Genomic DNA, 14,187 nt, shown 5'->3' with positions numbered 1-14,187 from the left:
TGGCCTGCAGGGAACCGGCCTGCAACCCCGGTATGTGCCCTGATGGGGAAAGGCTCAGTGTAGCTTCCGCTTTTAGAGGACCTTGTAGAGGGACGAGGACAGAAGCAAGAAGACCAGTTGGAGGCTGTTGTAATATCTAAGTGAGGACAATGGTCTAGGTCTAGGGTAGCGGCAATGGTAGGGGTGAGAAATGGTAAGGTCCTGACATACTTTGTTAAGTACAGCTATAAGATTTCTGGGTGGATTTGATGTGGACGTTGGAGAAAGGGGGTGGTCAGGTGTAACTCCAAGTTTTCAGTCTAGCAGCGAGAAGGATGGAGTTGCTATTAACAGAGATAGTGAGTGTTGGGAGGAGTAGTTAAAGGATAGACCAAGAGCCTAGTTTTGGATGTGTTGAATTTAGGATGTCTGTTCAAGAAATTGAGGAGGCTGCTGGATATGCAAGTACATGTTTGGGAGAATAGTTTGAGAGAGATAAACTGTTACTATGATTATTTTTAATTTATTGATTTTGAGAGAGAGAGAGAAAGAGAAATATCGGTTTGTTGTTCCACCTATTTATGCATTCATTGGTTGACCCCTGTATTTTCCAACTAGGGATCAATTCCCCAGCCTTGGCGGATCGGGACGATGCTCTAACCAACTAAGCTAGCTGGCTAGGGTGGATATAGTGTTACTGACAGGTAAGGAAATATATTCTCTGTTAATGAAATGTGCAAGTTTTTGTATATCAGAAGGTGTGAATTGGCTGGCTGTGAAGTGGGGTAAAAATGTCATTTTGTTCTTAGCATGAGCTAGGAGAGGACCTGTCCAAAATTTGGTTTTGCAAGCATTCACAAAATGTTCAGGTATTAATTTTTGCTTTAAAAAAGGAATGCTTGCCCACAGGCATGGATGTTGAGGGTATAGGAGCTTTCTGTAATTTCTGCAGAAAGCACTTGGTGTTTTTTATTAATATCAATGCTGTGTTAGAACATATGCTGGAATTTTTTCCCTCCCAGCTGCATAATAATTTTAGCAGTTAAACCCAAATTACTGCATTTTAAATATATTTATTATTGTAGCATAAAAATGTCTTTTTAAGTCATATGAAGGAAAATCTTGTTGTTAATTTAAAATAGTGAAATAGTTCAATAGAAGTATTTGAGCATCAGGCCCAAGTCCTGTAAAAACAAGTTAATCAAAATCATAGAGCTTTATAATCTTAAAAAGATGACATCAAGGGTCTGTTGTCTTAGATTCTTAAGGGTAGACATGAAATGGTTCAATATCTGTGCCAAAGTGACCTCTGTGAAGCATAATATTTCCTTTAAAACATTTAGACATCATGATCATTTTCCATGGTTTTAATTCATAAAACATGGTTTTTTTAAAAAGCCGGAAAAGCATGGCAGTATTTTTAAGCTATCCACTCCTTTCTCTACCTTGCTTTTAACCCCTGTTAAATAAATACTCATCAGTCCTAATGTGAACAACTAAATTACTACCTTCTTTCAGAAATATGACCACCTTAAAGCATTTCTAAATAGGAAAGTAAAGTGGTAAGGAAAAAGTTTACGAACTCTGAGTTAGGGTCATGAAATCTAAAGGAATTAATATGAATAAGCTAAGATAAGAAATATTAGATAGGTAGCTTATTCTGGGCTATGTCATTTCCATAATGCTTTTAATAATATTTCTCTTTTGTTAAGACTGTTTGGCTGTTTTCCAGGTTAAATATATCACAGTGGCCTGTTATGAGCAAAGACACTTGTTTCATGATACCTAGAACACTACTTCAGTTTTAAAGTTTCAGAAGGATCATTTAACATGGGAGACTCTCATTTGGTCTGCCGATTTCAGCTGATTTGCTTTCTTAATTGAGTATTTCAAACCTGGATATTTAAGAGGCCCTGGCCAGTAGCTCAGTTGGTTAGAGCATCATCTTGACATGCTAAAGTTGTGGATTTGATCTCTGGTCAGGGCAAATACAAAAAGCAACCAATGAATGCATAAATAAGTGGAACAACAAAGAAATGTTTCTTTCTGTGTGCGTCTCTTTTCCCGTCCTCCTTCTCTGAAATCAGTTAAAAAACTAGATATTTATGCTTTTGAAAAAACAGTTATTTTGTTATATTTTTCTGCCTCTTTAGGCTCACTCCTATGACCCATTTGCACCCCCACAATCCCAGACATACACACACAGTAACTAATTACGTTATACTAGAACTAGATAATTCAATGATTATTAGTTGCTTATTCTGCATATTGGATGCTAAGTGCCAAGAAGTGGTTATATTGGTTATGCTGAATAATTAAATTCCTCTTTCCATGAGATTATAATTTAGGGGAAGGGGGTATGAGACACATAGGGGGCACAGTAATGAGCTCGAGTTGTGTCCTGAGAGCAGTAAGTCGAAGTGAGATACGCATGTGCCCCAGGACATGGCACTAAGTGCAGACACTTGGCCTTAAGATCCTTTACTCACAGTCTTTTCTCATCAGTCTCATTTGTTTACTCTCTTCCAAGAGCCAAGTATTTTGACTTGACATTTCTCACATACAATGTGCTCATTTTTATTCTGTTGCCACTATGAAGATCTCGCATACAGATGAAGTCATGTGACGATGGCAAAATAAATGTCTGTGCAGCCACCTTTTTAACCCCATGAGCCCTCACATTTCTACTTCAATGCCTCTTGGGCACTGTGGTCCTATAGAGGTGGTGGAGAGGAGGAGATGGTAGAAAGTTGCCTAGAAAAGTCAAATGCTCTAAAGGGAGGGTGGCAGCTTGCACGGAACTGACCTACTGCTATACCCAGCGAGCCGTGGGATGACACAGTGGGCTTGGCTTGAGTTTTAGGGAGAAGTTTTCAGAGTTTAGAGAGAGCAAGAGAAAAAATTTTTTGAAGCAGCTGCTGTGCATAACTACATAGATGGATAGATATGTGTGTATATCAATAAAGATACACTCTTATTTTCAATTATTTTTGTTGCCAGCAGGATTTACATTAAGTTGGTACACGCCAAGATGGGCACACCGGTTTGGCTGGTGACCTTGCCTTTGTAGCCATGTGGCAACTTCCCTCAGATTCTCTGGGCTTCCCCCCAGGTCCTGAAACTAAAGGGTTCAAACTTATTGACTCAGGAGGCTTCAGAACCTCACTCCAGCATGCAGTAGGCATCGTTAGGATTGGTTGTCAAATATTTAAAATGTCATTTCTGATCCTGACATATCTGCAGTCAGGTCCTAAAGATATGAGATACTCAGAAGGGGCAGGTCCATGTGGGCCAGTTGGTAGGGGGAGAAAGAGAAGCAATAGGAAGGGTTGCATCAAATGCAGGAAGTGAACAAAGAGATGGAGGATGTAGGCAGGGAGGTGCGTCATGCTGCTGGGAAAAGGCATTGCCAACAGCCTCGCCTGTGCCCTGCCTGACCCTGGGGCTGGCTGTGGCTTCGCAGAAGCCCTGATCCCCACTTAAAAGTTCTGTGGGTGCCTTCATTTAAAATTGTCTATGAGCCCTGGCTGGGTGGCTCATATACATCATCCTGTACACCAAAAGTCTGAGGGTTTAACTCTCCGTCAGGGCACACACCTAGGTTGTGGGTTCAAAACTTGGTCGGGGAGAGTACGGGAGGAAACCCATTGATGTTTCTCTCTCACAGTGAAGTTTATCTTTGTCTCCTTTCCTCTCTTCCAAAATTCAACAAATATTAAACAAAATTTTAAGTATATGAAAACATACTTTTAAGGAAATGAAAAATTCTATGTCCAAGTCAATAAATACACTTCTGTAGTGTCGAGGAGGCACTAAAATAATGGTTCTGAAGCCCAGTGCCTGGCCTCAAGTTGGGGCAGAGCAATATTACACAAGTTCCTTGAGTTTTTTTGTGCCTCAGATCCTTCATCTGTGTCATGGGAATGACTGTGGTACCACTTCGTAAGGTAGTTCTGGTGATTTTGCAAGATGATTCAGATTAGAATAATACCTAGCACATAACAGAACTGTAGGTGTTAGCTATTGTTATTATTATAATTTTTGGTGGGCTGAGGTTCCCTACACCCCAGATTTAAAGAGTATGAGAGACCTGATTTCTTGGAATCAGGTTTGATGAGATGATTGGAACAAAGTGAAAGATCAGATAGAAATGGGAGGGGATGGGGGGTTCTTACAGTTTGCCCTGTTTATCCAATATCTTGGCCACAGAAAAATTTGAAAGTATTAAATATTTCTTCATTAAAGGAGCTTGTTTGAGCTAGTTTTATTTTTATCAGTATGTCTTATCTCTCTATTAAACAAATCATGTCCACCAAAGTTAAAAAAAGCTAACAAACATTTTAATGTGCTAAATTTTTTGTAACATCCGGAAGAGCTGAGTCTTTTTTATAGTGTCTTTTGACCATATTGCCTTGATTATCTTCTGAGATGATGGATAAACGATCATTTTATGGAGCTCACAATAGAATCTCAGAAATAGGGGATGAATTCCCATTTCCAAAAAGGGAAATTTTCACCTGGATATTATATCAAACTTTAGTGGAAAATGAAAATCATTATTAATAATTTTTGTGAGTATTTTCTTCTAAGCTAAAATTCCAAGGTATTTACTTTGTGGAATAATTTATTGATACTGAATTCTCAACAACAGAAATGATTTAATATTCAACATTACTCTTAGAAAAATTCAGTTGTTTGCTTTAAGACATGTATAACTACATATTTTTTCCTTTTTTAAGATTTATAAATGTACATAAATAATCTTAAGCCATTGAAAAGGTATATAATTTCAAGGAGTGCCTTTAAAATGGCAGAAAGGTGACTTTCTCCAAAGGGTGCTACATTTTGGGGAGAGTGTCTTCATACTTTTCAAATCTTCATATCTTTGCTGAGACTTAGCAAAGATATCTTTCTGGTTCTGGCTAGCTTAATGTTGCCTTATACTTCCTGAAGAAGGTGTACTTGTGGAGGGAGACCTGGGTTTCAATCAGAGACTCGTTAGATGTGCTCTAACTTACTGGGCTGGGAGATTTTCTGTTGTTTTTCAGGCCAAGAGCCAATGGCACAAGGAATTTGGGAGACTCCTTGTTATAAGATCATTGCCATTTCTGCTGGCTGTTTTAGGGTCTGAGTACTTTCCTGAAAAGAATGAAAATTAGAGCCAGGAGTTGGTAACTTTCCCTGCTGAAAATACCATTTGATTGGAATTACCTATAATCACCTAACTTATTTGAAATGATTAATGTAAATATTTAGGAAAGTTGGCTTCTCGTAATCACATAAGCACCTTGAGGATTCTGAAAATTATCTTCTAATTCTCTTAAGAAAGCAATGTGTGTGTGTGTGTGTGTGTGTGTGTGTGTGTATGTGTAACCTAAATATTAAGAAACAGAAACTATTTGACAATTGGAAGGCTGCACTCGAAATGCATTCCTGTTAAATCAGTGGGTCAAAAAAAGCAACTAGAAATTGTGTGTACATATGGAAATGTAGACATTAATATAAATAAAAAGGACAGATAGATGTAGCAAGAGTATCTAAAAAGCAGTTGGTTCAGAGGTCAGTTTTACCAGGCCTCAGAAGGGCAATGTTAATGGCAAAGTTGTATTTCTTTTTCTTTACTTTTTAAAATCTTCACTGGAGCCTTTATTTATTGATTTTGAGAGAGAGAGAGAGAGAAGCACTGATGTGATAGAGAAACACCGGTAGCCTCCCATATACGTCCCAACCAGGGATTAAAGCTGTAGTCTAAGTGTGCGCCCTGAGTAGGAATCAAACCCTCAACCTTTAAGTGCATGGGATGACTCTCCAACCAACTAGGACCAAAGTTGTATTTGGTTGCTACCCTGCCAGGACCAAAGTTGTATTTCTTTAGAAAATCTTACAATGATTGAATGATGGCTAGGAGACTGAGAAGGAAATGAGAAACTCTTTCCCAAAACCTCTGTAGGATATGGCCTTCCTAAATTCGTTTTTATGTTTTATATAAAAATTCTTTTAGCAGGATGAGCATTTCCACAGTTAGATGTTATAGTTAAAGCAGTTATTCCTCTTTGGTCCACTCCTTACAAAATTTCATACTAATAATTAGTAACAAGCTGAATGGATATTTTAAAAACTGCATTAAAAAAACCCTCCACTCATAATTTAAGGAAAAAACTTCAGTAAGCAGTAGCAGAGAATCATTGCTGACACTCACAGAAGAGAAGCAATAAAAATCAGTCTGTTGAATCCAAGCAGGATCAGAGACAGTGTATAGTGTCATTAGATTCTTAGGTCATTAGATTATCTTGGCTGGCTCTTCACTGAGATGAGCCATGCTGCTTGCTTTGGGGCCTCCAAGCAAACCTTATGTGGCAAGAATTGACGTCTGAATACATTTTCAGTACACCACTTCGTGTTATTTCACAGGCCTCTGACATTTGGCCACCCCCCAAATAATCTGTAGTTGGTTTCATCAATGCCTTCATTTTCTTTTGTAATAACTTAAAAAAGGTCTTTGGGTTGGCTTCAATGTAAGCAATTTTCCCACATCCAGGAGCAGGAAGATCCTGGAATAAGGCAAAGTTAAGCTCTCCCAAAGACTCACACAATGTATCTTTGTAGGTCCAAGAAAAAGGGGGCATAGGGGCGGGTAGACAACATTGGAACTCATTCCAGGCCCGCCTTTTCGCTCTTCCCTTCCTTTCCTATAAATAAAATAAGGTTGAGGAAAAAGATTTGGAAAAATATTTGAACAAACATTTTGTCCCAAGCCCTATACCTCCTCTTCCTTTTAGCCAGAGGCCACCCAGGGGCTTGATGACTATTTTCTATGGGAGAAGTCTGAAGGAACACTTTTGGATAGCGTATCTGCTTCAGTAGGTAACATTTCCAGGCCCCACAGTAATGGAACTGTTTTCTGGGTTTGCCTCCAAGTTTACCAACGTTGAAACTAATTAGCTGTGAGGCTGAGGACGTATTATTTTAACTCTTCCAGGCTTTCTGTTCTTCTCTGATAAAAAGAAGAGGGCAGAGTAGGTGTTCTGAAAGGTGATAAATTAGGATTTCTCAACTTCAACATTATTGACATTTTGGCATGGACAGTTCTTCCTTGTGGTGGGCTGCCCTGTGCATCGCAGGGTGTTCAGCAGCGTCATTGGCCCCTAAGTCTGCCGGCAGCATCATCCCTAGTTTCGATGCCCCAAAGTGTCTCTAGATATTGCCAAATGTCCCTCTAGGGATAGGTTGCCAGATAAAATACAGACTGCTCAGTTAAATCTGAATATCAGATAAAGAATGAATAATTGTGAAATACTGGTATAAGATCCTAAATATTAAATGAGACATATTTATATTAAAAGTCATACATTATTTTGATCATGTTGAAAAGTATGTTTCCACCCCGTAGAATATCAGAATGTTTGGGCATTAGGCTCTGAAATCAAAGCTGGATTTTTCTCTCCCCTGCTTTGTGTCAAGGGGCAATCTATTTTACCTCTGTGGGCCTCAGACTGACCTTTTAAAGTTGATGTGGGAATTAAGTAAATCACTTTATATGAAGTGCTCATGACAAAACACTTGTGTTCTTTATCTGAAATTCAGCGTTCACAGAGCATCCCGTACTTTTATTTGCTGAATCTGGCAGCACTCCCTGGGAAAGCAAGATCGCTTTGGCCTTCACCCTATTGAAACCACTGTTGCAGGTAAAACTTCTAATGAAGATGTGGTTCTGCTTTTCCTGGTGTTTTCTGGATTAAGTGTAGGTACAGGCTAGACTTCCATTGTATTAGCTTTTTGGCGATGTTTCTTTTTGGTTAATTTTGCATTCACAGAGACACCTAAAAGAAAATATTTTCCAACATTATTACAATAGGGGTGTTAGACAGATTTTTTTAAAGCCACTTCTGATTTTCCTCTGGGAAGACTAAGCATATGCTGAGCACACAGACAAAACAGAAGAGAGAGGCTTTGTTTGAAAGAATGTCATATTTTGAGCCCTGGCTGGTGTAGCTCAGTGGATTGAGCACGGGCCTGCGAAGCAGATGATTGTGCTTCGGTTCCCAGTCAGGGCACATGCCTGGGTTGCAGGCCAGTTCCCAGCAGGGGATGCACCAGAAGCAACCATACATTGATGTTTCTCTCCTTCTCTCCTTCCCTTCCCTTCTAAAGATAAATAAATAAAATCTTAAAAAAAAAGAATGTCATATTTTTTAAAAGTGCCAGTGTAGAAGTAGACTCTACATGGGAAGTTATATTTTTGTTGAACTTATTTTGAATTCCATACAGGAGCAGGGTGAAGGATTCTCAGGGCATATAACATTTTCAGCCCTGTCCTACTTGTTTTTTGTTGTTTTTTTTAAGACAGTTTACCCCATGTCAGCCGTAAGTGGAAGTGGGGGGATTGCCAGAGGTGCTTGGCTCCTCCTTTTGACTTAAACTCTTGAGAAGTTATACAGGATGAGGCAAAAGTAGGTTCACAGTTGTTTGTATGGAAATAATATTGATCCAGTAGTTAGTAAATAATAATTCAAGAGTAAACTGTTTCATATACTCCCACCTGTAAGCCTACTTTTGCCCGCCCTGTCTGTAGAGTGAGTGCTGATAAAGTCTGCGTGTGGAGAAGTGGGTCCTGAAAGGGAACAGAGACTTAGGCACATGTTTGTTGTGCTGAACTTGACACACTGTCTTCAGCTTGAGCCGGTCTCATCTTACCAACTTAGGATTCTAGCTTTTTTTGTTGTTCTAGTCAGGACTTCCTATATTTATAAAAGCAGGGCATTCAAAGATGCAGCATAAAAATGAGTCTTGAGAACATTGGAACTGGTGGAATGTGGCAGCAATAACTGTAAGCCTGGAGTGCTCACTGGTGCTGAAGAACAAGAAACATTGTATCACTGTTATCAACAGATTTCAACACTGACTATAGACAGAATCAAACATTGAAGGGGATGCTGAAGAGCATAAACTTTTTTCTCTTTCTTACAAAATTCCAAATTACTTAGGAAAAAATACAGGCAAACAAAGAAAAGGTAGTAAAAAAGAAAACAAAAGAAAATATATGATGAACACCAAGATTGTTCACACATTTGGTGTTACAGGAGTTCAGAGGACAGGTTTGCAATTTCTTGTAGTGCAGTGGCTCCCCTCCAGCGCTACTGGTGTTTTGAGCTGGACACGTTGTTGTCGTGGTCGGGTTATCCTACGCTTTGCAGGATGTTTGGTAAGATCTTTGGTCTTTCATCATAGGGGGAGCCAACAGCACCCCCTACCTCTTGTGACAATAAAAAATGTCTTCCGACATTGCCAAATGTCTGTGGGGAGGAAAGTTGCCTACTCTGGTAGAGTGTGGGAGACCTTCCAAAGGAGGTAGCATTTGAACTGGACTTGGGAGGATGGGTAAGATTTTGAAAGGAAGGGGTGATAATGGTGATGGTGGGGAGCATTTAGGTGAGGGAATGGCATGAGTAAAGATGCCAAGGTGGAAAACTCAAGGCTAAATTTGGAGTATTGTAGGCAGATCAGTGTAATTGTGATTATTGTTCCTGTGGGAAATAGAACATAATTTATTAAATAGAGTATATCTTGTGACTCCATCTATGCCCCTAGTGCCTAAAACTGTTTTGACCTTGGTAGTTGTTTAATAATTAATCAGTGATTTTATTTGGAAGGTAATGTGTATCAACATAAGAAAGGCCTTGAATGAAAGTCTAAGAGATTTAAACTTTTTCTGGTGGGCAGTGGACACCCCCTTGAAAGTTCTTTGAGCAGAGAAATGACATACATATTCCTGAGAAAATCAAGCTGTTCTGGAGTCATTTTTCTCATTGGACAGATAAAGGAGTTGGAATTGAGGGTTGTGATAGTGACTTTACAAAAAATCTTTTTGTTTAACATTTACAGGGCACCTTTGCCTATATTTTCTAATTTAGTTGTCCCACAAAATTTAATATTAAACATATATATATATATATTTTTAGTTATTTTTCTTCCCAACTAATTCTGGTGCTTGGTCATTGCAGTGGAAATGGGCTTTGAATACATTTCATGCTAACAAATTTTTTCTTCATTCCTCAAAATGTGATGTCATTAGTGGGCTTGGGCAGCTGGTTCACCTCATGGGCAAAGATGTAATTGAGTCGCACCCTGTTCTTGGCAGGGAGGGGCATAAAACCCGGGCTCCTTTCTGTGTCTGGGATCAGGGTTGAAAGCATTTCCTTTTGCCTCCTCAGATGAATAAGTGGCACTGTGCAAGCATTAAAAGAGCTGACTGTCATATGAATTTGGCATTGTCCCCTCCACAATCTCCTGAAGGTCTGCTTGTGGTACCACAGGATTAGGTTTTGACCACTCTGTTCTTTCCATTCCAAAAGAGGCCAGACAGCTTTCTTTCTCCGGCGCCCACCTCCCAGGTGCTCTTTCTATTTATTGCAGGGTCTGATCTTGTCCTGTGGACAAGTTGCATAATTGAGGGTGTTATGAGGTAATACACAGCTGAGTTTTCTTTACCCCCAACCCCTAAAACAAACTCCTCTTGTTCCTTGGGTTTCTCAGTGTCTGACTGATGCTAGGACAAAGATGAACCAACAAAATGGGAACTTGGGTAATTAGGAGACAATTCTACTGTGGCTAAAAGTGGTTTCTGCTAATAAAAAACATTATCGGGCACAAGATGGTCACTATGTTCTAGAGGTGGTCATCAGGAAATCAGGCCTATGGTAGAAATGTTTGTCATGAGAAGAGAAAACATTGGGGTTCATAGAATCCAATTAAATTTCTTGAGTTGAAACTATAATTTCAGTTTAGAGTGTTTCATAGTTATTCTTTGTTAGTGCTATTTGTGGTAGACAGAATGGCATTCAAAGATGTCTACACATTAGTTGTTGGCTCCCATGAATATATTACATGGCAAATGTGACTTTGCAGATAGAATTGTGATGATGGACCTTAAGATGGGGAGATTTATCCTAGATCATTCAGGTGGATGTAACCTAATCCCATGCATCTTTAAAAGCAGAGAATTTTGTCCTGCTGGGGGCAAGAGAAAAGCAGCAAAAGAAGTTAGTGAGATTCCAGGTGTGAGAGGGATTCCACGCACTGTTCCTTGTACACAGATGTGAGAAGCCATGAATGAAAATCAAAAAAAGGCCTCCAGGAGGTCAAGGCCTTCCAGCTGACACCCAGCAAAGAAACAGAGACCCCACTTCTATAACTGCAAAGAGCTGAATTCTGCCTCATGAATTCTGCTTCATGAGTGTGAAAGCATATTCTTCTCCAGAGAAGCCACTAGTAAAGACGGCAGCTCTGCTGAAACCCTGGTTTATCCTTGTGGGACTAAACAGAAGGCCCCACTGAACTATCCTGTACCCAGGTTTCGGACCCATAGACACTGACCTAATGAATCAGTGTTGTTTTAAGCTGTGAAACTTATGGTAAGTTGTCAGGGAGAAATAGAAAATGAATACATAGTTCTTTGTTATTGTTTCTGTCTTCATTACTATCACCACCTTTGCCATAATTTATTGTGGATTTGCATCACATATAAAATGGCACCAAGTAACAGGCTCCCATACTAGATTGTATGCTCTTGAAGGAAGCAATTTTCTCTCTCTTTTTTTAAAAAAAAAGTTTACCTATACATTCCAAATGGTGTCTACTATATACTGTGTGCTCAATAGATATATCTTGAATGACTAAATAGAACTACAAAAGAATTTTCAGTATTATCCCTTCCCTGATGGAGTTTAAAAATTTAGTTTGGGCATCAAAATCTCAATGTAAGAAAGAACCCAAAAGACAGGACAGTATAACTTTAATGCCAGATGAGAGGTATAGACAATACATACTCCAGGTTTCTAGTGGAATGGAGGTTGCAGTGTGTTGGGACAGAGGGAGGTTGCATGCAGGAGACAGGCAAAGTGAGAGGAGTAAAAAAACAACTCAGAAGGGAAGGACAGGAGGAAAAGGGCAGTCCCCAAACCCTACACAGAGGAATCCAAGATGACCAGCCCGTGTGTGTGCGAGTCTTGACGTGAGAATGGTGGGAAAATGGTCTGCCTGGCTGGGAATCGCTGTGCACATTTTATAGGACAGTACAGCTACCACTGGGGACCAGAGTTCATTGTCAACATTCTCAGTGCTTTTGTTCTTCTATCTGTTCCCCTCTCTCATGATATGACATTTCATATTTATGGCGTCATACCATACTTTGTAAAAATAAATTTAACTGCAGAAGTGATGTGTGTTCACTCTGGACTACTTGGGAAAAAATAAGTATAAAGAAAAAATCATACATAATTTAATACCCATAAATAACTGCAAAATGTTTGGTGTATTTTCTAAGCTTTGTCTTGTTAAATAATTTACATACTATATTCGCAAAATTAGTATTATACTGACTATACAGTTTGATCTAATTTTTGTTTTATAAGTAACTTCCTACCAAATAAATAAACCACAACTTATTTAATAATTTCTACACTATTGGTCATCTAAGTTGTTTCCATTGTTTTGGAATTTGGAATCTAATACTATCATTAAAATTCTGATAAGAATCTCTGTCAATAAATTTTTGGTTATATCTCTAATTATATCTTAAGGATGAAGTGCCAGAAGTTGTGCCCTGACTGGTGTGGCTCAGTTCATTGAATGTCATCCCACAAAGTGAAAGGTCACCCGTTTGACTCCCGGTCAGAGCACTGCCTGGGCTGTAGGTCTGGGCCCTGGGGTGGGGTGTGTTGGAAAGGCAACCAATCAGTGCTTCTCTCTCACATGGATGTTTCTCTTTCTCTCTTTCTCTCTCTCTTCCTCTCTCTCTAAAAGTAAATAAATTTTTTTAAGTCCCCGAAGTTGAGATTGTCGAATCCAAATATGGATTTTTAAGGCTCTCCATACAATTTCTCAAATTACTTTGCAGGAAGAAAAGGAAGAGTTTTATATACTACCTCACACTAATTGATATTTTCATGAATTGTGTATAAGAGTGCTTATATCATCATACCCTTACCAGCATTTAGTTTCTAACTCAAGCTCTGTTAATTATATTTTTGTTTTGTTGTGGCTTTCACTAAGTGTAATTTTGCATATGTATGAAGTTACCTACAGGGGCTGGAGGGCTGGGGGACTGGGTGGAATAGAGGAAGGGATTAAGAACTACAAAGTAGCATTTACAAAATGGTCACAGAGATATAATGGACAGCATAGGAAATACAGCCAATAACATTGTAATAACCAGTTATGGTGTCAGGTGAGTACTAGACTTATGGGGGGGGACCACTTCTAAACTAAACAAATGTCTAACCACTGTACACTGAAACTAATATAATATTGAATGTCAACTGTAATTGAAAAAAAGAAGTTACATATATTCTCATTTAGAATGGAAATTTATTTATCTTCTTTGTGAATCGCCTATCGATGCACTTTGCCTATTTTTAATATGTTAGTATTTTGTATTGATTTATGAGAGCTCTTTAAATGGTGTCATTAATTATTAATATTTTAATTATTATAGTAATGATTAATCAGTATGTTAATGATATACAGGGTCTGGCAGAAGTAAGGCCTGCTTGAGTGTGGTTGGTAGGGTAATAAAATGGGTGTAATGATTTAGTTTTAATTTTAACATTTCACCTAAAATGGCATATGGTGTGCTTGAGTGTGATATTGTTATGTTACTGAATTACATATTATGATTTTGTAATAAAAAAGGGGAGTTATTTGTGCTGGATCCTGTATTTGTTCATAGTACTTGCAAATAATGTTCCCAGTCTGTAGTTTGCTTTTGAGTATTGTTTGTAATATTTATAAAGCATTGACATTTTAAAGTAATACCCCAGTTTAAACCTTATGGCCAGTCAGTGGTTTAGTAAAACACATTGGCATCCATCCCACTAACTATTCCTGCTGTCCCAACATGGAACAGTAAGGCTACTAGCAGTGGACTTACGTTATTTCCAAAATGGTATAAATCGATCGTATTACTTACATCAACTAGTTCTTGAATTCAGAAAGTGTTTTATTAATATTTTATGATTGTTTAATAAGCCCACAGTGAGGTTTATTTTTTTAGAATAAGCAGAAAACATCAATTTCACACCTCAGAATTACATGCATTGGACTCTAACTGGCTATCGTATTGCTCTGAGTGAAGCCCCAGACTCCACTGATTCGGAATGGGTCTCAAACACTCCTAACTTGAGGTGGAGTTATGTATAAGTTGGCAGTTGA

At 38.7% G+C, this 14,187-nt stretch overlaps 1 protein-coding gene across 5 annotated transcripts in view; it reads left to right on the top strand.

Annotated features, from left to right (window-relative positions):
* Positions 1 to 14,187, top strand: part of FILIP1 (filamin A interacting protein 1) — a 199,254-nt gene that overhangs the window by 34,654 nt on the left and 150,413 nt on the right. The window contains exon 1 of one of the 5 annotated variants that reach the window (XM_053664082.1): positions 663 to 683. The exons of 3 other annotated variants lie outside the window; for them this stretch is intronic. The gene's annotated coding sequence lies outside the window, so the exon portion shown is untranslated. Of the gene's footprint in view, positions 1 to 662; positions 684 to 7,563; positions 7,665 to 14,187 lie in introns of those variants that run through there. One more of the 5 variants, XM_053664102.1, reaches the window with a different exon arrangement.

Source organism: Artibeus jamaicensis, unplaced genomic scaffold, assembly GCF_021234435.1.
Source record: "Artibeus jamaicensis isolate MK-2021 breed Jamaican fruit bat unplaced genomic scaffold, CSHL_Jam_final contig_1127, whole genome shotgun sequence".
Lineage (NCBI taxonomy): Eukaryota > Metazoa > Chordata > Mammalia > Chiroptera > Phyllostomidae > Artibeus > Artibeus jamaicensis.
The sequence above is the reverse complement of the archived record's forward strand: the minus strand, read 5'-3'. Positions and strand labels throughout refer to the sequence as shown.